Source organism: Eurosta solidaginis, chromosome 1 (assembly GCF_040869045.1).
Source record: "Eurosta solidaginis isolate ZX-2024a chromosome 1, ASM4086904v1, whole genome shotgun sequence".
NCBI lineage: Eukaryota > Metazoa > Arthropoda > Insecta > Diptera > Tephritidae > Eurosta > Eurosta solidaginis.
In genome coordinates, this window is record NC_090319.1 from 146489593 (window position 1) to 146511034 (window position 21442).

Here is a 21442-nt window from a genome sequence, read left to right on the forward strand (position 1 = left end):
AAATTCATTTAGCCATGTCCGTCCGTCCGTCTGTCGGTAAAGATGATAACTTGAGTAAATTTTTAGGTATCTTAATGAAATTTGGTATGTAACTCTCATCTCAGATCGCTATTTAAAATGAACGTAATTGGACTATAACCACGCCCGCTTATTCGATATCGAAAATTTCGAAAAACAGAAAAAGTGGGAAAATCCATTACCAAAGACGGATAAGGCGATGAAACTTGGTAAGTCAATGGGCGTGGAACCGCACACTTTTAAAAGAAGTAAAAGAAGGTAATTTAAAAGTTTTGCAAGCTGTAATTTGGCAGCTGAGTATGCAAAGTTCAGTTACACCCGAACTTAGCCTTCCGTACTTGTTACACATGTTCTTATGAGTGTCGTTATTTTCGGCGCGATTGAGCGGCATGACAATCAATCACGAAGCCGTTGTAGCCAGATTAAACCTAATTCTATTTTTGGGAAGCGACAATGAGTGGCGTCCTCTTTACTTTGTCAATAAAAACTACAATAGAAGTAAATAAAAGATAATAAAAGCTAAAATCATTCCTTTGGGCCTTTTTTAACATAATAAATATTTTTTTCTAAATTTTTCGCTACTGTTTGCTGTAGTTTATATTGGTGGCTGCCGCTTTCGTAGTAATTAAGAATCTGTAGAAGCCGTGTTGAATGTAATCAACAACATTCTCTTTTTAAAAGTCTGCGCACTGCATATATGTATATAATCTAGAGCACAATGGCTACTTCGTCAAAATCAACAACAGCTCTTTTAGTTTGAATTTGATGGTCGTACAGCAGACGTGGGCAAAATGAAAAAGCAGATGTTTTAATGAGATCGCGAAATTGAATGGTGCTTGAAGACCATTCTTTTGCGGATCATAAATTTGTTCGCTTCGACCTTGGCGGGATGGCGCTTAGAACTGTCCGGCATAGAAACATAAAAAACGCAAATTGGCGTATCAGTGAGGAGTTTCAAAAGAGGCTCTCAGGATCTAATGTTCGTACTCCCCAGAACTCTGCAGAGCTGGATAATATGGTTGTATACGAAGGCTTACAGGGAGGCTCTTAATAAGGCCTGTCTTAAGCAGAAATCTAGGGGTAACACCAAACCACCGTGGTGGAACGCGGACCTAGACAATCTACGCAAGGCTTGTCGGAAAGCATTCAATCTGGCTAAAGCCTTCAGGGAGGCTGAAAAATTGGATGCATACAAAATGATGCTCGGGGATTATAAGAAACTGCTAAGGTCGTCGAAGAGGACCTCTGGGCGGAAGTTTTGTAGCGAAATGGAGACGGTGTCTGAGGGATCCAGGCTCAGAAAGGTGCTCTCTGGTGCTCCAAAAAGTGTCCCTGGATGCCTGCAAGGACCTGATGGCACTAGCTATATTCCACGGGGTTGAAACGATTCAAGGGTCACTTTTATAGCAAAAGCTGGAAGGACTGGCCACGCAACCCCTAAAGACTTCAGATCGACATGCCTGACATCCTTTCAGCTGAAGACACTCGAGAGGTTAATGGACTCCGCATTAAGGGAGTCCTTGGAGGGAAAGTTATCGACATCCCAGCATGCGTATGTGAAAGGGAAGCCCACGGAGACGGCCTTGCATGCAGTTGTCTCCCAGATCGAGAAATCCTTGGCGCTCAAGGAATTCACTCTCATATCTTTCCTCGACATTGGGGAAGCTTTCAACAACGTTACGCCCTCTGCGATAACTGATGCACTAATCGACTTGGGGCCGATTCGGGGCTAGTGAAACTTGTTCAGCAGTTAGTGTGACGAAGAATGGTTCATGCCTACCTGGCTGGCTCAACAGTGGTCAAACACATACGAAGAGGCACCCCGCAGGAGGGGGGGGGGGGGGGTGCTTTATCCACTTCTATGGGTTGCCACGTTTAATGAGCTCCTGGTTCTTCTTGAGAAGGACGGATGCAGCAAGGTAATCGCATATGCAGAGTAACTCGCGCTGTTAGTTAGCGGGAAGTTTCCGCAGACACTATGCGATCTAATGCAAACTAAGCTGAGACTCGTGGAGAACTGGACTAGGAGTAAAGGTCTATCGGTCAATTCAGCCAAAACTGAACTGGCTCTATTCACTAGGAAATATAAGATACCTGTGTTGTAGCTGCCGGTGCTCGTGGGTACGACCCTGACGCTGAGGGACTCTGCAAATACCTATGAGTAATTTTGGATAGGAAACTATCCTGAAGGGAAAACGCTCAGAAGCGTGTGAGGAAAGCACCAGTGGCACTATACAGCTGTAGGGGAGTCTCGCCGGATATTACCCTGTGGCTCTACACTGCTGTGGTTAAACCAATCCTTCTATACAGGGCTTTGGTCTGGTGGACGAGCTTCGATACAAAACCCAACCTACCAGTTTTCCAGAAGGTACAAAGAAGTGCTCTAATCTGCGTGGTGGGCGTTCTGCGCACCACCCCTGCGGAGGCGCTGGATACCCTTTTTAATGTGTTGCCAATAGATTTAATGGCCAAGCAATGTGCGGTCTTTTCTGCTCTACTGCTGCGAGAGTTATCCGACTAGAGAGACAATGTGGTTGGCCATGCAGCCATTCTTAAAAATCTGGATTCGCCTTCGTCGGACTATTGCCCTCCGACTACATTTTTCGATATCAAGTACGAGGGTGTTACCCCGGGTAGGGATTATTGGTCGAAGGAACCGCAGGACCTGAGCGATAGGCTGCAGATATATACTGACGGCTCCAAACTGGATAAAAAGGTGGGCAGCGGGGTATTTTCACCTCAACTAGGGTGGAATCTATCCTTTAGCCTACCCGATCATTGCAGCGTCTTTCAAGCGAAAGTGGCTGCTATAAATGAGGCCGTTGATCACCTGAGGAATGCTGTTCACCGCTATAATTGAATTGGTCACATGTAAGTCCAGGACTGTAGAGAAGTGCCGCAAATTTATTAACTCGGAAATACCGGGCAATGAGATGGCTGATGAACTTGCAAGAGGGGGCACATCCGTTCCGCTTTCTCCGTCCTGGAAGGGATTGAGCATGCCGCTCCCTACCTGTAAGCTCAATTTGAAAGGAATTTTCCTTAGGGAAGCGGGTGTGAGATGGAGCAATCTCGAATCCTGCTACAAACGAAGCTTGTTTGGCCTGAATGAAACGCGAGACGTACAAGAAGTCTCCTTCTTCTTGGAAGGGAGGGCATATCTCTGGTGGTTGGACTTATAACCGACCACACAGCAATCGGGAAGCATGCACAACGGCTGGGTGCTCCTTATAATGATTACTGCAGGAGCTGCAGAGACGAAGAGGAAATAGAAACAGTCAAGCATTTTCTGTGCGACTGTCCTGCGCTTTGGAGCAAGAGGAAGATATCTCTGGAATCTCCTTTCTTTGACGATCTTTGTGATCTGGCTAAGTTGGAACCTAAGAAATTCCTGACATTTGCTGAATCGACCTGTTGGTTTGAGTAGGGAAGAGATCCACGTGGTATCACAATGGGACCTTTTGGGCCTAAGTACACTGGTGATCGCACCGGTGGCCACTCTAACCTAACCTAGTGAGAGCGCTATGATCGCGCACATCACTTGATGAATCGTTTTGTGTAGTTCATTCGCTTATTAGCAAGCAACAAGGTAAGATCGTTTGTTATTATTTCTTTAATACGCACAATGGCAAGCAAAAGGTTTATACAATAAAATAAATTGCATTTGCGCAAAAGGGTTGGTCAAAATAAAATATTTTTCCTCGTGCTCATTGAAAGAAACTAACAAACAATCTTTGCTTGTTGGTTGCTAGCAACATTCGTCAACATTGCGAGTGACGCACACAATCGATGTTGTTACGCCAAATGCTCAGCGACCACTAAACTAAAGGTCGTGACACAATGTCATTTTTCATAAAGATACGCTTAACACATGCTTATGCATTCGAATAACATCGCCACAATCAACCAAGATGTTGCGTTTGTAAATATGAAAGAACTTCAGACTTGGCAATTGAAGTTTATTTCGCCTTGCCCACTCACATAAAAAATTTCGCAGAGCACTGGTATAAACTTTATCCGTATACAACAAAGATACTTGCTAACATATTTTGTGTCGTATTCATTTGTTATATTACAGTTTTTACTTGCGAAAAATGCTAGAAAATTTACCAACCAGTGGGAAAAATAATTTCACCTGCAAAGTGTGTCAACACCCTTAACCAAAACAAATGTCACATTCTTCTTATGATTTGCTTGTAACAAAATTTGGGAGATGGCTACTTTTCAATATCAGATGGCGCCAGTGTCGCTCTTTCTACCGTTCTTGTGTTAAAGTCATCTATATGAAAAGCTGCTTAAGTGTCGGACCTATAAAGGGAACAAGAATACGTGTGAATTGAATATGCACAACTGTGCCACTATTTGTCGACGTCTGTCGTACAGTAACGTAGTTTCGTTCGCGCGATTAAAACAGAGAACCAAACAGTGTTGTCAGCACTTTTTCAAAAAAAATGCTAGATTACCAATGTTTAAGTCTAAGAAAAAAAAGCTGAAAGTTTAAGACAACTTTCTATGCGTTTTATTAATTTTTTTCATAAAAGACATAACACAATAAAAAATTTAAATTAATTGTTACTCCAATTTCATAAAAAAATAAAAAAAAGTAGTTAGCAGATGCTATCTTTGTTTTAATATAAAAGGGATACATGATAAATAAAACTCTACTATAGTCTTTAAGTTTTCGTAACATGTTTGAGGTAAATGGTTTTTTATTTTGCAAAATAAGAACGCCGATAAAACTGTTTTCAATAAGGAAATAAACTTTTTGTCCTTTTAAAGAACCCATGAAAGATGGAAACTCTACATTCCACAGTGTCTGAGAACCAATTTTTCAAGTTTTTGGTATGTGTTTTACACAGCCTCAAAACAATATCTGGCAAATGAATTTTTGGAAGCAATATTTTCATGACATTTATGGGCCGAACCACTGCCCCGGTTAAATAGTTTCGAAATAGGTTATTATGAATATGAACAAACGTATTTGAAGTCAGATGGTGTCTTATTATAAGACCAAGCAATTTTGTATGTGCAATAAAACTTATAATAAGGTTATAGTACGGCACACCAATCCTTATTCAACCTGGTTATCATAACAGCTTATGTAAGTCTGATTAAACAAGTCAAGGTGTCTAAATTCAGGTGTAACCGAACATTATATACTCAGCGTGAGCTTCAATTGTACATTTCATTTCAGTTAAATTACTTTTCTATATAACACGTGGCACCACCCGTTTAAAAAAAAATGGCTCCCCATTTCCTCTTAAAATAAAATTTGGTAAGTGAAATATCGTTGATTCAAACTATTTTTTGCTAAGTTATAGCTTATTATTCTAGTCTATGACCCTTTTAAACTTGTTTTATATCTAAGTTGCCGTGGTCTTTAACTGACCCCGTCCATTTTTACTAGCAATATTTTCTGCTATAAGGAAAATATGTGTACACAATTTCATTATGCTATGTTAATTTTTCTTCGAGTTATGGCTCCCGAAACATAGAAAATTGCTTAGTCATAAAACGGGCGGTGCCACGCCCATTTTTTTAAATTTGAAGTTTTTCCTATTTATTGTTATAAATGCTCTTGGGAAATAAACTACCATTGATATAAAGTTTTTTTTTGCAAGGATATAGCTTATTTTATTCATCCACGACCCTTTTAAAAATCTTTTATATAAAAGTGGGCGTGGTCCTTAACCGATTTCGTTAGTTTTTCTTCAAAGCATTCCTTATAGTAAAGGCAACCTCTCTGCCGAATTTTGTTACGATAGGTATAACGATTTTTGACTTATGATTAATAATATTTGTAAAATTGATTTTATCACAAGTGGGTGGTGCCACGCCCATTTTAAAAATGTTTTTTTCAAAATTCTCAATATCAGTCCACACGTCAAATTTCAATATTCTAGGTGTATTGTTTACTAAATAATCAAGTTTTTTGTGTTTTCCAAAATGTTATATATATAAAAAGTGGGCGTGGTTATCATCCGATTTCGCTCATTTTCAAAACCAATCTATTCTGGGTCCAGATAAGCTCGTGTACCAAATTTGGTGAAGATATCTAAATATTTATTCAATTTACCGTGTTAACGGACAGACGGACTCAATAAAAGTTTATTCGATACTGATGATTTTGATATATAGAAGTCTATATCTATCTCGATTCCTTTATACCTGTACAACCAACCGTCATCTAATCAAAGTTAATATACTCTGTGTGCAAACCACGCTGAGTATAAAAAGGTCCTAATACAGCATGTAGTTTCTTTTAATAAGGCCTTATGTAAGTAAGCCTTATTTTGGTTGGTCCATAAGCCTAGTTGTAAAGTTGTTATATTCTACCTTATGGCTTATAATAATTCCGTGCGTAAGCTTTACTTTGTTCTATAAGCCTTAAGCACAGCGGTATCTTTCATTTGTTGACATAAGGTTGGTGTTGCCTTAATAAAGATACTACGCCTTGATTTCTGCTACCATAATGCCAACATCATCTGTTCCCTTTTTTTTAAATCTAGCCCAAATTCATTCAATGTACGTAAAATTGAATCTACATAAAACTGTTAATCTAGACTTTCTAAAATTTTGAAAAAAGCTAAACAAATTCTAAACAAAAGCGCAAAATCACATGTTTTCAAGCTAAACGGAGAAAAAAAGCTAAACCTAGCTTGAAAAAAGTAAATTTGGCAACACCGGTACCAAAGAGTGCGTGTGACACGTGCTAACTGTGCAAATATTGAAATCATAGATGAATGGATTTGCAACTCTTTGTTTCGAGAGAGCGCTGTCAAAATGCACATTTTTCAAAACATTGGTGATTGGTGCCACACCCAAGGAAAGTAAAATTGGGGATTTTTCTGATAAATTTTGAGGATTTTGTAGTTTCTTTATATGCCTTAGTTTTGAATAATGTAAGTAAAAAGTAAATAAATAGATAAATATAAGAAAAATAAAAAGATTTATTAGAATTATAGTAACAAACCAAACAGAAAATATTTTGAAAGCAATAATTATTCAAGTCGACACAAAAAAATTAAATAAAACTTCACTTTGCAGTTTCCGCACCACCCAGGAGGTATGCATATGGCGCTTTACCGAAGTTAGTTTTGGGTGCTCGGTTCCCCAGTAGGCCTATATCACACGTATACGTAAATTTGTACAAAAATCATAAAAAAGCAAACATACAACAAGTAAGGAAGGCTAAGTTCGGGTGTAACCGAACATTACATACTCAGCTGAGAGCTTTGGAGACAAAATAAGGGAAAATCCCCAAAATGAACCTAGGGTGACACTGGAATGTGTTTGTATGACATGGGTTTCAAATGGAAGGTATTAAAGAGTATTTTAAAGGGGTGTGCGCCATAGCTCTATAGGTGGACGCAATTTCAGGATATCGCCATAAAGGTGGACCGGCTGTGACTCTAGAATGTGTGTTGCACGATATGGGTATCAAATTAAAGGTATTAATGAGGGTTTTAAATGGGAGTAGCCCTTAGTTGTATATGTGAAGGCGTTTTCGAGATATCGACCAAAATGTGGACCAGGACGACCCAGAACATCTTCTGTCGGGTACCGCTAATTTATTTATATATGTAATACCACGAACAGTATTCCTGCCAAGATTCCAAGGGCTTTTGACTTCGCCCTGCAGAAATTTTCATTTTCTTCTACTTAATATGGTAAGTGTTACACCCATTTTACAAAGTTTTTTCTAAAGTTATATTTTGCGTCAATAAACCAATCCAAACCAAACCAAACATGGTACTCTTTTTTCATGTTTGGTACAGAATTATGGCATTTTTATCATTTTTCGTAATTTTCGATATCGCAAACGTGGGCGTGGTCATAGTTGGATTTCGGTCCGTTTGTATACCAATACAAAGTGAGTTTAGATAAGTACGTGAACTGAGTTTAGTAAAGATATATCGATTTTTGCTCAAGTTATCGTGTTAACGGCCGAGCGGAAGGACAGACGGTCGACTGTGTATAAAAACTGGGCGCGGCTTCAACCTATTTCGCCCATTTTCACAGAAAACAATTATCGTCATAGAGTCTATGCACCTACCAAATTTCACAAAGATTGGTAAATTTTTGATCGACTTATGGCATTAAAAGTATTCTAGACGAATTAAATGAAAAAGGGCGGATCCACGCCCATTTTGAAATTTTCTTTTATTTTTGTATTTTGTTGCACCATATCATTACTGGAGTTGAATGTTGGCATAATTTATTTATGTACTGTAAAGATTTTAAATTTTTTGTTAAAATTTGACTAAAAAAAAAAATAATTTTTTTAAAAGTGGGCGTGTTCGTCATCCGATTTTGCTAATTTTTATTTAGCACACATATAGTAATATGAGTAACGTGCGCGCCAAATTTCATCATCATATCTTCAACGACTGGCAAATTACAGTTTGCAAAACTTTTAAATTACCTTCTTTTAAAAGTGGGCTGTGACACGCCTGTTGTCCAAATATTTACTAATTTTAATTTAATGAATTATCGCACTTTTTCGGTTTTTCGAAATTTTCGATATCGAAAAAGTGGGCATGGTTGTAGTCCGATTTCGTTCATTTTAAATAGCGATTTGAGATGAGCACCCAGGAACCTACATACCATCATCAAGATACCTCAAAATTTACTCAAGTTATCGTGTTTACAGACGGACGGACAGACGGACGGACGGACTGACATGGCTAAATGAATTTCTTTTTTCACCCAGATCATTTTTATATATAGAAGTCTATATCTATCTCGATTAGTTTATGCCGTTACGGATTACCGTTATGCGAACAAAGTTAATATACTCTGTGAGCTCTGCTCAGCTGAGTATAGTTATACAAAATAATGCAAATAAAAAAAATTCAAGTTATAAAGTAAAAACAATTCAATAAATTATAAAAAATTAAATAAAATTTAAATAAACAACATAAAATATCACAGGATTCATTCACATGAAATAACTTAAAAGTATAAGTTTTATTTACATATTTACAAAGATTTTTGCCAAATCTGACCGCAGTGCTTTAACAAAAACTTTAAACTACTGAAAGCTAAAAGGATAATAGTTCTCGGAAATTTTAAATTGAATCTTGGAAAAAAAATGTTGATACTATTTGCCAAAAAAAAATCAACAAGTGTGAAACGCACAATATTTTGTTTTTAAAATCTGGGTTGCTTAGATCTCTATTAAAAACTTTTAGATGGAAGAAAATTCTAATCCGAACAAATAAACACAGAACTACGTCGCTTTTACAATTTAGTCAGCAGAGGTAGGATCGAACATGTCTCATTTCATCAAATAAAAGTTGGCCTATACCAATTCTGTGGCAAACCGAATCAAATTCCCTTTGAAATATACTTTCTAGCTCTTTAGTGTAGTCCATGAATTCTTGCGGTGGCTTAACTAAATTACATCTATCGATTTGCCTTTGCTGAATGAAAAATAAATCATATGAAGCGTCATTTTCATCTAAATTCTGTAAGGGTTGGGAGCACGTATGCGTTTTGAAATTTTTCAAATAGAGATAGCCGCAGAAGTAGGCAAGGGCATTTGATCTAAGGAACGCTACTTCCAAATCTTCTATATCAAACTGCTCTTGAGTCCTTACCTGTGAAATTCATGCTCAGGTCGGGGAAGACCTTGAAACTCCTGCCATGACAAATCCTGAACAATATTGTCATTGCACACACTTTGCATTATATTATTAAGCTGTTCAGGAGAAAAAGTTTCATGTTGAGCAACGGGCTCACAGTTACCAGCGTTCACCGGGCGCGACCCAGCGAAGATTTTTTTTTTTTTTTTTTTTTTTTATAAAAAGTTTACATAGCAATACAATCGTTATATAAACTTATAAAATAAGCTAGGAATCATATCCGACAAAGGAGGTCGGTTTCTCTGAGATAGTAATATATGGTTGAGATATTTTCTTTCGTTGGGTTGCTTAATAGCTGGAGAAGATCGGTGTTGTGAAAATACTGACGTTGTTGTGTAATAAGATTGGGACATGCTGACAAAATATGTTGTATGCTGATGGTGGATTCACAAAAGGAGATAGGCTTGGTTCTGCGCCTTTGAGCAGATGTGCGTGCGTAATTATAGTATGACCGAGACGAAGGCGGATGTATGTGGTGACCATATTTGTTGGCAGTGTGGAATTGTAGCAGGGTGGTATTCGATTAGGATTCACAGATGTGTAATGATGATTATATGTTGACCACTTGGATAATAGTTCTGCTTGCCGTTCGCGCTTTATAAATCGGTAATGCTTAATATGTCATTCTTAAATATGATGCGGCTTGTAGTGGTGGGGGTAGCATTCATTTGCTTTGCGATTACGTCTTCTACAGTGTTACCCTTAATGTGCGAGTGCCCAGGGACCCACATTATCTTAATTGTATGTGGGTTCGTAATAAGTGTGCTTATGATGTAGTCGATTATGTAATTAGAGCTGTTCAAGTTTTGTATCGCCGAAAAGCAAGATAGATTATCGGAGCAGACTATAAATTTACCCTTATTTTTCGTGGCATAAATGAACGCGTTGTAAATTGCTACTGCTTCTGCTGTAAAAATCGAACAGAAAGGGAATAGAAGTCCATAGGCAAGTGCATCTCCTTTCTCGTTTACCACAGCGTATGAGGTCTGCTCTCCTTTGGATCTGTCGGTGTAAATAAACTGCCAACTACTGGATTTGTATTTCTCCGAAATGCTTAAGAAGATGGACTTATATTCCTCGATGGGTCATGCTGGGTCATGGTGTTAATGAAAGACATCTCTTTGAGCATCCATGGTGGTTGCCGATTTGCACGTAATTGAACTTTTTGAAGGGGTAAAGAATTTTCTTTACCAAATTTAGTGGACAGGTATATAGCTGAAGGTATCTTGGGGATTCCTTTGCGAGATGAGACTAACTGTAGGTCTTTTCGGAACACTGGATTTGTGGAAGTTAACAATTTAGCATATAGCTGTCCTACGCAATTTTTAACATTATCCTATATTGTGAGTAAGCCAGTTTCTGCAAATATGTTTTTTAAGGGAGTTGTTGGGAAAGCACGTACATACTTTCGTAAAGCTGCTTGATATGGAATTGAGAATATGTTTAGCTTATTTTTAGCGTGGTGTCCATAGATCTCCAATCCGTACTGAAAGGTTGATACCATAAGAGCCCTTGTAACGTTGATCAACAATGCCGAGCCGATAAGTGAGCGCTTTGAAGACAGGTATTTAATAATTGCTAATCTGGAGTTTAACTTGTTTTTAATATATTCACAATGTTCAGAAAAATTGTACTTATTGTCTAAAATTATGCCTAAAAACTTAAGGCTAGTTACATTTGGAATAGAAGTGTTAGAAAAACTAAGTGCGGGAGCATTACAATTTATTTTTTTACATATGTGCAACATATTACATTTTCCGGGAGAGTTTGAAGCGGCTGAAGATTGGGACCAGGCGGAGATTTGGGATATTATTTCAGAGTAAGTTGTCGTAACCTCTGCTTGAGTCTATTTTTCGAAAATATTAAAACGTCGTCAGCATAAAGCTGATGATCCACAGAGCTGAAATTAGATAATATAATACTGAGCTCGTTGAATACTATGATGAATAAAATTACCGATAATGGATAACCTTGTGGAGTACCGTTGTAAAGAGGACGGGTAGATGATTGGGTGTTGGCGATAGTAACCAATATTTTTCTATGAGATAAGAAGGATTTTATGAAGTTATATATTTTGGGGCCTACTTTCCATTTGTCAAGTTGTCTTAGGAAGATATGTATGCCTATGCGGTCGAAGGCTTTCATAAAGTCTAAGGAGAGGAGGGAAACGTGGTTCTTACTAGATAATGCATCATATATATACTGACCTAAATGAAGTAATGAATCGATTCTGCTATGCCCTCTTTTAAAGCCGACTTGATTAGGGTGAATAAGATTATTATTATTCACATACCAAGATAGCCAAATGGGCGATGATTTTTATACTCAGTTGAGCAGAGCTCACAGAGTATATTAAATTTGATTGGATAACTGTTGGTTGTACAGGTATAAAGGAATCGAGATAGATATACACTTCCATATATCAAAATCATCAGTATCGAAAAAAAATTCGATTGAGCCATGTCCGTCCGTCCGTCCGTCTGTCCGTTAACACGATAACTTGAGTAAATTTTGAGGTATCTTGATGAATTTTGGTATGTAGGTTCCTGGGCACTCATCTCAGATCTCTATTTAAAACGAACGATATCGGACAATAACCACCCCCACTTTTTCGATATCGAAAATTTCGAAAAAGTGCGATAATTCATTACCAAATACGGATTAAGCGATGAAACTTGGTAGGTAAGTTGAAATTATGTCGCAGAATAGAAAACTAGTAAAATTTTGGACAATGGGCGTGGCACCGCCCACTTTTAAAAGAAGGTAATTAGAAGTTTTGCAAGCTGTAATTTGGCAGTCGTTGAAGATATCATGATGAAATTTGGCAGGAACGTTACTCTTATTACTATATATCTGCTTAATAAAAATTAGAAAAATCGGAGAACGACCACGCCCACTTTTTAAACAAATTGGAATTTTAAAAGAAAATTTAATATCTTTACAGTATATAAGTAAATTATGTCAACATTCAACTCCAGTAATGATAAGTTGCAACAAAATACAAAAATAAAAAAAATTTTCAAAATGGGCGTGGCTCCGCCCTTTTTCATTTAATTTGTCTAGGATACTTTTAATGCCATAAGTCGAACAAAAATTTACCAATCCTTGTGAAATTTGGTAGAGGCTTAGATTCTAGGACTGTTTTCTTTGAAAAAGGGCGAAATCGGTTGAAGCCACGCCCAGTTTTTATACACAGTCGACCGTCTGTCCTTCCGCTCAGCCGTTAAGACGATAACTTGACCAAAAATCGATATATCTTTACTAACTCAGTTCACGTACTTATCTGAACTCACTTTGTATTGGTGTAAAAAATGGCCGAAATCCGACTATGACCACGCCTACTTTTTCGATATCGAAAATTACGAAAAATGAAAAAAATGCCATAATTATATACCAAATACGAAAAAAGGGATGAAACATGGTAATTGCATTGGTCTATTGACGCAAAATATAACTTTAGAAAAAAACTTGGTAAAATGGGTATGACACCTACCATATTAAGTAGAAGAAAATGAAAAAGTTTTGCAAGGCGAAATCAAAAGCCCTTGGAATCTTGGAAGGAATACTGTTCGTGGTATTACATATATAAATAAATTACCCATATCGTACAAACACATTATAAAGTCACCCCTAGTCCACGTTTATGGCGATATCTCAAAAAGGCGTCCACATATAGAACTAAGGCCGACTCCTTTTTAAAATACTCATTAACACCTTTCATTTGATACACATATCGTACAAACAAATTCTAGAGTCACCCCTAGTCCACCTTTATGGCGATATCTCGAAAAGGCGTCCACCTATAGAGCTAAGGCCCACGCCCTTTTAAAATACTCATTAACACCTATCATTTGATACCCATATCGTACAAACAAATTCTAGAGTCACCCCTGGTCCACCTTTATGGCGATATCTCGAAAAGGCTTCCATCTATAGAACTAAGGCCCACACCCTTTTAAAATACTCATTAACACCTTTCATTTGATACCCATATTGTACAAACGCATTCTAGAGTCACCCCTGGTACACGTTTATGGCGATATCCCGAAAAGGCGTCCACCCATAGAACTAAAGCCCACTTCCTTTTAAAACACTTGTTAACACCTTTCGTTTGATACCCATATCGTACAAACGCATTCTAGAGTCAACCCTGGTCCACTTTTATAACGATATTCCGAAAAGGCGTCCACCTATAGAACTAAGGCCCACTCCCTCTTAAAATACTCATTAACACCTTTCATTTGATGCCCATATAGTACAAACAAATTCTAGAGTCACCCCTGGTCCACCTTTATGGCGATATCTCGAAAGGCGTCCACATATAGAACTAAGGCCCACTCCCTTTTAAAATTATCATTAACACATTTCATTTGATACCCATATCGTACAAACAAATTCTAGAGTCAGGCCTGGTCCACCTTTATGGCGATATCCCTAAATGGCGTCCATCTATAGAACTATGACCCACTTCCTCTTAAAATACTCTTTAATACCTTCCACTTGATACACATGTCATACAAACACATTCTAGGGTTACCCTAGGTTCTTTTTACAACATGGTGATTTTCCCTTACTTTGTCTCCACAGCTCTCAACTGAGTATGTAATGTTCGGTTACACCCGAACTTAGCCTTCCTTACTTGTTTCTAATAGCTTGACTAGACATGGAAGGAGTGATATCGGGCGATAACTAGAGATATCTAGGGGCGGTTTTCCGGGTTTGAGGATAGGAACAATAGAGCTTGTTTTCCACACTTTTGGGTAGGTTCCCGTAGAAAAAATGTTGTTATAGAGATGAAGAAGACGGGACGTCACGGATGGAGGAAGTTGTTTGATAATGGGGTATGAGATTCTGTCCCTTCCAGGTGTTTACCTTTAACCAAGGAAAACGCGGAGGAAAACTCAAGATGAGTAATGTCTGATTCTAGAAAATTTGCAGTTGGGGAAAGGGGATTTGGTGGCTGTCGGTCTAGATTTAGATATGATTTTTTACAAGACCTTAAGTCGGGTAAGAAGTTGGAGTTGGAGGAAGCGGTAGAGAAATTGTCAGCAAACTCTTGGGCTATATCCTGTGGATAGAGAAGAGTTCCTCGAGGGGAATTCAGGGCAGAAATAGGAGAAGTTTTAGGAGTTCCTGTCAACCTTTTTATATCGGACCATATTTTTTTTGTATTTGTTGAGGAGGTGATACTCTTTGTAAATTTCTGGAAACAATCCGCTTTTTGTGTTTTTGCTTTCCGTCGGAAATTTGCATTTTTATACCTTTCATGAAAATGAAATGGTATATTAATTTCGTAACGAAACCGAAAATTGTAAGTCCTTAAAGGAAAACAGATAGACCCACCATTAAGTATACCGAAATAATCAGGTTGAAGAGCTGAGTTGATTTAGCCATGTCCGTCTGTCCGTCTGTCTGTTTGTATGCAAACTAGTCCCTCAATTTTTGAGATATCTTGATAAAATTTGGTGAGCGGGTGTATTTGGGTGTCCGATTAGACATTTGTCGGAACCGACGGGATCGGACCACTATAGCATATATCCTCCATACAACCGATTTTTCAAAAAAGAGGATTTTTGTAATATCTTACCCAATTTAACAGATTCAAGCCTCAAACTTCACCATATACTTTCGTATATTGAACATATTGTTGCCTGAAAAAATTGATGAGATCGGTCGTATATATAGTATATATCCCCCACAACCGATTGTTCAGATAAGGAAATTTTCGTAATTACTGCCCTATTTTAAGAGCTAGAGGCTTCAAATTTCAACGAATGCTTACGTATATAGCATATATTGTTGTCTGAAAAAATCATAAAGATCGGTGGTATATATAGTATATATATATAGTATATATATTTTTTTTTGCGATTTCGGCCCCATTTTAGCAGCTAGAAGCTTCAAATTTCACCAAATGCTTACGTGTATAGCATATATTGATGTCTGACAAAATCATTGAGATCGGTGGTATACATAGTATATATCTCATACAACCGATTGTTCAGATAAGAAACTTTTCGCAATTTCTACCCCATTTTAACAGCTATAAGCTTCAAATTTCACCGATTGCTTACGTATATAGTATGTATTGTTGCGTCAAAAAGTCATAGAGATCAGTGATATATATAATATATATATGATGGTATATATAGTATATATATATAGTATATATATATTTTTTTTTTGCGATTTCGGCCCCATTTTAACAGCTAGAAGCTTCAAATTTCACCAAATGCTTACGTGTATAGCATATATTGATGTCTGAAAAAATCATTGATATTGGTGGTATATATAGTATATATCTCATACAACCGATTGTTCAGATAAGAAACTTTGCGCAATTTCTGCCCTGTTTTAACAGCTAGAAGCTTCAAATTTCACAAAATGCTTACGTATATAGCATATATTATTGTCTGAAAAAATCATAGAGATCGGTTGTATATATAGTATATATCTCATACAACCGATTGTTCAGATAAGAAACTTTTCGCAATTTCTACCCCATTTTAACAGCTATAAGCTTCAAATTTCACCGATTGCTTACGTATATAGTATGTATTGTGGTGTCAAAAAATCATAGAGATCGGTGATATATATAATATATATATGATGGTATATATAGTATATATATATAGTATATATATTTTTTTTTGCGATTTCGGCCCCATTTTAAAAGCTAGAAGCTTCAAATTTCACTTGAGATCGGTGGTATACATAGTATATATCTCATACAACCGATTGTTCAGATAAGAAACTTTGCGCAATTTCTGCCCCGTTTTAACAGCTAAAAGCTTCAAATTTCACAAATGCTTATAGCATATATTGTTGTCTGAAAAAATCATAGAGATCGGTGGTATATATATTATATACTTCATATAAACTGTCATTTTTGCCCCTTTTTTACGGTTAGAAGCTTCAAAATTCATCAAATTTCATCAAATAGTTACGTTTACGTCATATATTTTTGAAATACGTGATTCGTAGTCATATTTTTTACATGCAGACCACAAAAAACGTGAAGCTTTGCATCCTCACACAAAGAACCTACCTATTTTTATTTTATATTTATCTTAAAAATCGTTTAGATATGTTAAAATTTCACCAAATGTTTACGTGTATAGCATATATTGTTGTCTGAAAAAATCATAGAGACCGGTGGTATGTATAATCTCATACAACCGATTGTTCAGATAAGAAACTTTGCGCAATTTCTTCCCCATTTTAACAGCTAGAAGCTTCAAATTTCACCAAATGCTTACGTGTATAGTATATACTGTTTTCTGAAAAAATCATTGAGATCGGTGGTATATATAGTATATATCTCATACAACCGATTGTTCAGATAAGAAACTTTGCACAATTTCTGCCCCATTTTAACAGCTAGAAGCTTCAAATTTTACCAAATGCTTACGAATATAGCATATATTGTTGTCTGAAAAAATCATAGAGATCGGTGGTACATATATTATATACCCCATATAAACTCTATTTTTTTGCCCCTTTTTACGGCTAGAAGCTTCAAAATTCATAAAATTTCATCAAATAGTTACGTTTACGTCATATATTGTTGAAATACGTGATTCGTAGTCATAGTTTTTACACGCAGACCACAAAAAACCTGAAACTTTGCATCCTCACACAAAGTACCTACCTATTTTTATACCTTTCATGAAAATGAAATGGTATGTTAATTTCGTCACGAAACCGAAAAATGTAAGTCCTTAAAGGAAAATAGATAGACCCACCATTAAGTATACCGAAATAATCAGGTTGAAGAGCTGAGTTGATTTAGCCATGTCCGTCTGTCCGTCTGTCTGTTTGTATGCAAAATAGTCCCTCAATTTTTGAGATATCTTGATAAAATTTGGTGAGCGGGTGTATTTGGGTGTCCGATTAGACATTTATCGGAACCGACCGGATCGGACCACTATAGCATATATCATCCATACAACCGATTTTTCAGAAAAAGAGGATTTTTGTAATATCTTACCCAATTTAACAGATTGTAGCTTCAACCTTCACCATATACTTTCGTATTCTGCACATATTGTTGCCTGAAAAAATTGATGAGATCGGTCGTATATATAGTATATATCTCCCACAACCGATTGTTCCGATAAGGAACTTTTCGTAATTACTGACCTATTTTAAGAGCTAGCGGCTTCAAATTTCAACGAATGCTTACGTATATAACATATATTGTTGTCTGAAAAAATCATAGAGATCGGTTGTATATATAGTATATATCTCATACAACCGATTGTTCAGATAAGAAACTTTTCGCAATTTCTACCCCATTTTAACAGCTATAAGCTTCAAATTTCACCGATTGCTTACGTATATAGCATATATTGTTGTCTGAAAAAATCATAGATATCGGTTGTATATATAGTATATATCTCATACAACCGATTGTTCAGATAAGAAACTTTTCGCAATTTCTAACCCATTTTAACAGCTATAAGCTTCAAATTTCACCGATTGCTTACGTATATAGCATATATTGTTGTCTGAAAAAATCATTGAGATCAGTTGTATATATAGTATATATCTCATACAACCGATTGTTCAGATAAGAAACTTTTCGCAATTTCTACCCCATTTTAACAGCTATAAGCTTCAAATTTCACCAATTGCTTACGTATATAGCATATATTGTTGTCTGAGAAAATCATAGAGATCGGTTGTATATATAGTATATATCTCATACAACCGATTGTTCAGATAAGAAACTTTTCGCAATTTCTACCCCATTTTAACAGCTATAAGCTTCAAATTTCACCGATTGCTTACGTATATAGCATATATTGTTGTATGAAAAAATCATAGAGATCGGTTGTATATATAGTATATATCTCATACAACCGATTGTTCAGATAAGAAACTTTTCGCAATTTCTACCCCATTTTAACAGCTATAAGCTTCAAATTTCACCGATTGCTTACGTATATAGCATATATTGTTGTCTGAAAAAATCATAGATATCGGGGATATATATAGTATATATCTCATACAACCGATTGTTCAGATAAGAAACTTTTCGCAATTTCTACCCCATTTAAACAGCTATAAGCTTCAAATTTCACCGATTGCTTACGTATATAGTATGTATTGTTGTGTCAAAAAATCATAGAGATCGGTGATATATATAATATATATATGATGGTATATATTGTATATATATATAGTATATTTTTTTTGCGATTTCGGCCCCATTTGAACAGCTAGAAGCTTCAAATTTCACCAAATGCTTACGTGTATAGCATATATTGATGTCTGAAAAAATCATTGAGATCGGTGGTATACATAGTATATATCTCATACAACCGATTGTTCAGATAAGAAACTTTGCGCAATTTCTGCCCCGTTTTAACAGCTAGAAGCTTCAAATTTCACAAAATGCTTACGTATATAGCATATATTGTTGTCTGAAAAAATCATAGAGATCGGTGGTATATATATTATATACTTCATATAAACTGTCATTTTTGCCCCTTTTTTACGGTTAGAAGCTTCAAAATTCATCAAATTTCATCAAATAGTTACGTTTACGTCATATATTTTTGAAATACGTGATTCGTAGTCATATTTTTTACATGCAGACCACAAAAAACGTGAAGCTTTGCATCCTCACATAAAGAACCTACCTATTTTTATACCTTTCATGAAAATGAAATGGTATATTAATTTCGTCACGAAACCGAAAATTGTAAGTCCTTAAAGGAAAATAGATAGACCCACCATTAAGTATACCGAAATAATCAGGTTGAAGAGCTGAGTTGATTTAGCCATGTCCGTCTGTCCGTCTGTCTGTTTGTATGCAAACTAGTCCCTCAATTTTTGAGATATCTTGATAAAATTTGGTGAGCGGGTGTATTTGGGTGTCCGATTAGACATTTGTCGGAACCGACCGGATCGGACCACTATAGCATATATCCTCCATACAACCGATTTTTCAGAAAAAGAGGATTTTTGTAATATCTTACCCAATTTAACAGATTGTAGCTTCAAACTTCACCATATACTTTCGTATATTGCACATATTGTTGCCTAAAAAAATTGATGAGATCGGTCGTATATATAGTATATATCCCCCACAACCGAATGTTCAGATAAGGAACTTTTCGTAATTACTGACCTATTTTAAGAGCTAGAGGCTTCAAATTTCAACGAATGCTTACCTATATAGCATATATTGTTGTCTGAAAAAATCATAAAGATCGGTGGTATATATAGTATATATATGGTGGTATATATAGTATATATATATATATATATATATTTTCGCAAATTTTAGCCCCATTGTAACAGCTAGAAGCTTCAAATTTCACCGAATACTTACGTATATAGCATATATTGTTGTCTTAAAAACTCATAGAGATCGGTTGTATATATAGTATATATCTCATACAACCGATTGTTCAGATAAGAAACTTTTCGCAATTTCTACCCCACTTTAACAGCTATAAGCTTCAAATTTCACCGATTGCTTACGTATATAGCATATATTGTTGTCTGCAAAAATCATAGAGATCGGTTGTATATATAGTATATATCTCATACAACCGATTGTTCAGATAAGAAACTTTTCGCAATTTCTACCCCATTTTAACAGCTATAAGCTTCAAATTTCACCGATTGCTTACGTATATAGCATATATTGTTGTCTGAAAAAATCATAGAGATCGGTTGTATATATAGTATATATCTCATACAACCGATTGTTCAGATAAGAAACTTTTCGCAATTTCTACCCCATTTTAACAGCTATAAGCTTCAAATTTCACCGATTGCTTACGTATATATCATATATTGTTGTCTGAAAAAATCATAGAGATCGGTTGTATATATAGTATATATCTCATACAACCTATTGTTCAGATAAGAAACTTTTCGCAATTTCTACCCCATTTTAACAGCTATAAGCTTCAAATTTCACCGATTGCTTACGTATATAGCATATATTGTTGTCTGAAAAAAACATAGAGATCGGTTGTATATATAGTATATATCTCATACAACCGATTGTTCAGATAAGAAACTTTGCGCAATTTCTGCCCCGTTTTAACAGCTGCAAGCTTCAAATTTCACAAAATGCTTACGTATATAGCATATATTTTTGTCTGAAAAAATCATAGAGATCGGTGGTATATATATTATATACTTCATATAAACTGTCATTTTTGCCCCTTTTTTACGGCTAGAAGCTTCAAAATTCATCAAATTTCATCAAATAGTTACGTTTACGTCATATATTTTTGAAAGACGTGATTCGTACTCATAGTTTTTACATGCAGACCACAAAAAACGTGAAGCTTTGCATCCTCACACAGATTACCTACCTATTTTTTATTTTATATTTATCTTAAAAATCGTTTAGATATGTTCAAATTTCACCAAATGCTTACGTGTATAGCATATATTGTTGTCTGAGAAAATCATAGATACCGGTGGTATATATAGTATATATCTCATACAACCGATTGTTCAGATAAGAAACTTTGCGCAATTTCTTCCCCATTTCAACAGCTATAAGCTTCAAATTTCACCAAATGCTTACGTGTATAGCATATATTGTTGTCTGGAAAAATCATTGAGATCGGTGGTATATATAGTATATATCTCATACAACCGATTGTTCAGATAAGAAACTGTGCGCAATTTCTGCCCCTTTTTAACAGCTAGACGCTTCAAATTTCACCATATGCTTACGTATATAGCATATATTGTTGTCTGAAAAAATCATAGAGATCGGTGGTATATATATTATATACCCC

General features: G+C 36.1%; 1 long non-coding RNA gene across 1 annotated transcript; it reads left to right on the forward strand.

Moving 5' to 3' along the window:
• The first annotated feature begins 777 nt into the window (after positions 1–777).
• Positions 778–4633, forward strand: LOC137238831 (uncharacterized). The gene is made up of 2 exons (XR_010949223.1): positions 778–4022; positions 4097–4633. It is a non-coding gene; the product is annotated as an uncharacterized lncRNA (long non-coding RNA).
• Positions 4634–21442: the final 16809 nt, after the last annotated feature.